Source organism: Nerophis lumbriciformis, linkage group LG34 (assembly GCF_033978685.3).
Source record: "Nerophis lumbriciformis linkage group LG34, RoL_Nlum_v2.1, whole genome shotgun sequence".
NCBI classification, from domain to species: domain Eukaryota; kingdom Metazoa; phylum Chordata; class Actinopteri; order Syngnathiformes; family Syngnathidae; genus Nerophis; species Nerophis lumbriciformis.
Window position 1 is genome coordinate 8,348,267 of NC_084581.2, and position 6,000 is coordinate 8,354,266.

General features: G+C 41.5%; 1 protein-coding gene across 1 annotated transcript in view; it reads right to left on the reverse strand.

Annotated features, from left to right (window-relative positions):
• LOC133576283 (bromo adjacent homology domain-containing 1 protein) overlaps positions 1 to 5,405 on the reverse strand; it is an 82,415-nt gene extending 77,010 nt beyond the window's left edge. The window contains exon 1 of the mRNA XM_061929395.1: positions 4,899 to 5,405. The gene's annotated coding sequence lies outside the window, so the exon portion shown is untranslated. The remainder of the gene's footprint in view (positions 1 to 4,898) is intronic.
• Positions 5,406 to 6,000: the final 595 nt, after the last annotated feature.

The window sequence follows — 6,000 nt, forward strand, 5'->3', positions numbered from 1 at the left end:
TCATTGGTACTTTAACTTTAATAAGTTTTTACACACTTAATTCAAGTGCATTTAAAAAACTATTTTTTTACACTTGGTTCTGAATTATGTACAATCAGTGGAATAATTAGCTCTACTGTAAATAAAGTAAAGTACCAATGATTGTCACACACTGTGTCTTGTGTGCCATAAATGGACCCCTTAAGTGTCATTTAACTGGGGTGGTAGAATCAAATATTCAATTTTTACACCTAATTGACACAACACAGCAGGCACAAGACATTAAAACAACGTCGACAACATGTTGAATTAGGTCCTGATGTTGAGCAACTCAAATCCAACGTTGAAACGACATGCTTTTTGACAATGTTTAATCAACGTTGGGTTCTGACGTTGATTTGACCATTGAATTGTGGTCATTACCCAACCAATATTCTACCACACAAAGACAATGTTGAAACAACATGCTTTTTGACGACATGTATTCAATGTCAGGTTGGGACGTTGATTTGACAATTGAAATTGTGTCATTTCCCATCCTAAAACACGGATACAACGATAGACATTGTGTCAATTTACAAATACAACTATTTTGAAACATCGTTTAGAAGTCAGTTTTTTTTTAAAACATGTATAATCAACTAGGGATGTCCGCCAATATTTGCAAAAAAATGCATATCGGCAAGGCATGGGAAAATGCCGATCCAGATCCAGTTTAAAAAAAACTCCGCTCCGTGTTTTCCAACGCAAAGATTTAAATAATACATTCCACTTTTCTGCTGCTCCCTATTTCCGTTCCGCATTTTCCAGCACACCTTAAACACATCCACAGGTCTATGGATTCTCACGCAGTTGTTTTTAGCTGCTGGCATTGCACTACAGGCTCTTCCCACTCCTTCTTCTGTCTCCTTCTCACAGACAGGCGCAACTTCTTACACACGTCACATACTGTCACGACATACGTCGTAACGTCACATACGTATACGCCCTCTCCCAGCAGAGAGGTAGCAGCATGGCTAACGTTAGCTGTGATGCTAGCGCAGCCGCTAAGGTGCGCGCCTGCTCAAACGTCTATGCCACGCACAAAATCAAATAATGCAGTATGAAGAAGAATGTTTTAATGTAGACATGCAAGCCTTGAAAGAAAATTTTGAAAATCAAGACTACATTTCCTGCAAATGGGTGCATTTCTACCCTATATTTTAACTTTAGATTTATTCTCATATCAAACTCTTTTGGCTGTCTTTTTGACACTTACATCGGCGCCCCCCTCCAGACCCTGGATTATAAATAATGTAAATAATTCAATGTGATTATCTTGTGTGATGACTGTATTATGATGATAGTATATATCTGATAGTGTATATCTGTATCATGAATCAGTTTAAGTGGACCCCGACTTAAACAAGTTGAAAAACTTATTCGGGTGTTACCATTTAGTGGTCAATTGTACGGAATATGTACTTCACTGTGCAACCTACTAATAAAAGTCTCAATCAATCAATCAAAACACATAGAATCATCATACTGCTGTGATTATATGCATCAAGTGTTCATTCAAGGCTAAGGCAAAATATCGAGATATATATCGTGTATCGCAATATGGCCTTAAAATATCGCAATATTAAAAAAAGGCCATATCGCCCAGCCCTAGTTTCAATGATGCCATTTCTGTTTGTCATGTATAATTTTGTCTATTTTGTGTTTATCCTTGAGTAAACAGGTCAGTTTCTTGTTACCAACCATTGTGTATTATTCAAACTCCCCTAATTCAGCTGGCTAGTTGTTATCAAGAGTACTAAAACCCTTTTCAACATGATTCTGACAACTAAGTAGGCTAAATAACTTTAAACTTTAATACATGCTCGGATAGGCCAGTATCGGTCAGTATCGGTATCGGTCAGTATCGGTATCGGTTCGGAAGTGCAAAAACAATATCGGTATCGGATCGGAAGTGCAAAAACCTCATCCCTATAATCAACGTTGTATTAATGCAGGGGTGTCAAACTCGTTTTCATTAAGGGCCACATCGCAGTTATGGTTGACCTCAGAGGGCCGATTTTAACAATGAGTAATATATGAATATACAATTACAATATATTTTTTATATAAGCTGCAAAAAAAATATTAAAATTTTACTTTAAAAACTGGCAGCTCAGTCACCAGAATTTTACAGTAAAAGCAGTGTTTTTTTTACAGCATATAAAAAAAATGTACAAATAGAAAAACAATACCACTGTTTTTAGCGGTAAAACTCAAGCAACAGAGCTGCCAGTTTTTTGTTTGTTTTTACCACAAAATCTTTTTGTTTTAATGTTTTATTGGTTTGTTTTTTAATGTTTTAGTGTCTTACTGTATATGGAAAAAAAAACAGTACCAAAGTTGATTTCACGGTAAAAAAAACTGAGTCGGCGAAATTAAACCGTAAAATCTATTGTAAATTTTACAGTCTATGATTTGATTGATATTTAGGTACGGTATTTATCTTTATTTTAACAAAAAATATTTTTGGAATACATGATAATATAGTATTTTGATTTTGATCAAATTGAATTTGAAAATATATGCAATTGCATGCAGTACATGATTTTTAATGTCAAAAAGGTAAAGAACAAATATATTTAGTAAGAAAATTGTATTAACGCATATTATTTCCAGGCTTTTGCGGCCCACATAAAATAATGTGGCGGGCCAGATTTGGCCCCCAGGCCTTGAGTTTGACACCTGTGTATTAATGTATTGTGCCTGCTGGGAACTGTTAAAGTTTTAAAACCTTTTTTTCGATTGTTGGTCCTAAAATAATCAGTCCTACTGTAAAGTCGGCAGGACTGAGAATTTTCAAAGTTTGGGTTCCAGCCTGCACCTTCTGTATACCTTACTTATCAAGCCGTGAGCGTGTCACTCAAGGCTCTCTCAGAGGTGACTGTTATATTCCTCTGCGCAGGAGCACTTTCAGTAAGTCGGCCTGGTCAGTAAGGAGCTCAAATGTGTGGAACTCACTACCTGAGGAGGTTAAACTAGTCACAACTTACAAGGCCTTCACATAAAAATGGAAAATGTGGCTTATCAACGCCTACAGCTGCCAGCAATAAAAGATGAGCCTGTTTTGATGCTAAGATAAATGTTATGTTGTGATGTTGTATTACATTTTTTTATCATATTGTATATGTATTGTGTGCTTTTTTTTATTTTTCTCTCTCTTTTCTTTTTCTTTTAAATTGTAATTGTTCTGCCTTTTTTTACATAATGGCCAGGGGACTACAGATGAAAACTAGCCTTCTGGCTAATTGTGGCTTTTTTAACCATGTGTAGTCATGTGTTTTATGAAATTGCATTGTCCCCTTTGAAATAAACCAATCTCACCTGCTCAGTGGCCTAGTGGTTAGAGTGTCCGCCCTGAGATCAGTAGGTCGTGTCATACCAGAGACTATAAAAATGTGATCCATTACCTCCCTGCTTGGCACTCAGCATCAAGCGTTGGAATTGGGGGTTAAATCACCAAGAATTATTCCAGAGCGCAGCCACCGCTTCTGCTCACTGCTCCCCTCACCTCCCAGGGGGTGAACAAGGGGATTGGTCAAATGCAGAGGTTAATTTCACCACTAGTGTTTTTCAACCACTGTGCCGCGGTGTGCCGTGATATATTGTCTGGTGTACCGTGGGAAATTATGCAACTTCACCTAATTGGTCCAAAAAATATTTTTTGCAAATCAATAATTATAATCTGCAAACAATGTGCCGTTACTTAGTGTCTGAGCTGTGTAGAGCTCGGCAAGGTAACCATGTAATACGCCATATCAGTAAGTGGCAGCAGGTAGTTCATTGCTTTGTAAAAGTCGGAATGTATCGGGTGAGACGAGGATGGTTTGTTGCGATCCCAATATGCAGACCACAGCGGGAGGCAGCGTGCAGGTAAAAAAGTATGTAATGCTTAAACCAAAAATGAAGAAAAGGAAAAGGCAATAGTTGCTCAGTGGCCTCGTGGTTAGAGTGTCCGGCCTGAGATCGGTAGGTTGTGAGTTCAAACCCCGACCGAGTAATACCAAAGACTATAAAAATGGGACCCATTACCTCCCTGCTTGGCACTCAGCATAAAGGGTTGGAATTGGGGGTTAAATCACCAAAAATGATTCCTGAGCGCGGCCGCCGCTGCTGCTCACTGCTCCCCTCACCTCCCAGGGGGTGAACAAGGGGATGGGTCAAATGCAGAGGACAAATTTCACCACACCTAGTGTGTGTGTGACAATCATTTAACAATGAAGCATAGGGATGGCTATGCAAAAACAAAATTAAAACTGAACTGGCTACAAAGTAAACGGAAACAGAATGCTGGACGACAGCAAAAACTTACGGCGTCCACAAAGTACATCCGTACATGACCCGACAATCAACAATGTCCACACAAAGAAGGATAGCGACAACTTAAATAGCCTTGCTTGCTATCACAAAGCAGGTGCGGGGAATAGCGCTCAAAGGAAGACATGAAACTGCTACAGGAAAAACACCAATAAAACAGGAAAGGCCGCCAAAATAACAGCGCAAGACAAAAACTAAAGCACTACACAGGAAAACAACAACAAACTCAAAAATAAAATAAGGCAAAATAAGGTGGAGTTTAAATTTTTAACGTTTTCTGCTGGTGGTGTGCCTACGGAATTGTTAAAAGAAAAAAACGTGCCGTGCCTCAAAAAAGGTTGAAAAGGGAAAAGGAAACAATTTGACTATAATACATAATAATTAGCCACATATTACTTTAGTACAACGTTGGCATTGCACTTGACTGCTGGAAGAGGAAGCAAACTGAAAGTAGAGACTAGTGCTACATGATCACCATCATGATGATGTGGCTTTAAAAACGTCCTCCTGACTTATTAACACCAATGAATAGCAGACAATAATCATTATAATAATGATCTTACCGGGATGTAGTTGAGCTTCGGGGCACCTTGTGTGTCCGTTAAAGAGCAGCCAGCCCGCTCACAACAAGACTTCCACGAGCGGCTCTGCTCGACGAGAACTAGACGCAAACAAGTCGGATCTTCCAGCACCGCGGATGTGCTGCTCTCGCTCCCCGGGTTCCATCCGCTCCACTCTCCCCACGAAGAGCACAGCAGCCTCGCCCAGCTGGTCGGTTCGAAACCCCGCAGTTCTGGCCGCTACACGCTGACTCGCTTACGGAGCTCGGGGTCGACCAACGTGCGGAACACAGCAAGCAGCAGCGAGGCTCAGGCTGACACCAGGGCCGAGCCCAGTCGCCGTCTCGCCGGGCGCGAAGTGAGCAAATCCTCGGTGAAACAAAAGTCTCCACGCTGGTTGATGATCGCGGCTTTCTTCTCGTAATGTTTTTACTTTACAACAAGAGCGGGAACGTCCGCATCCCAAGTCGATGCTGCTGGAGCATGTGATGGCAACATGGTGAGCCTTTTAAAGGGGTATCCACGCGTGACTCACGTACACACACACGTACACGACCCACCCTGTCAACTTTGCAAGAGGGATCCACTGTGACGTCACTGCGCTGATGCAAACACCTGTGTACTTCCTGCTGCATGCACATTTTGATCTTCCTACATTACAGGGCAGCATGGTGGAACAGAGGTTAGTACGTGTGCCTCACAATACGAATTGTCCTGGGTTCAATCTCCCCGTGACTTCGTGGGTTCCCTCCAGGTACTCCGTCTTCCTCCCACCTCCAAAGACATGCACCTGGGGATAGGTTGATTGGCAACACTAAATTGGCCCTACTGTGTGAATGTTGTTTGTCTATCTGTGTTGGCCCTGTGATGAGGTGGCGACTTGTCCAGGGTGTAACCCGCCTTCCGCCCGAATGCAGCTGAGATAGGCTCCAGCCACCCCACGTGACCCCATTAGGGACAAGCGGTAAAAAAAATTGATGGATGGACACAGGCCCGGCCCTAACCAATCTGGCGCCCTAGGCAAGATTTTAGGTGGCGCCCCCCCCCCCCCCCCCACATCGGCAGTGAAGTGTATATACTCACAAGAAACCGAATAGCTTTGTCT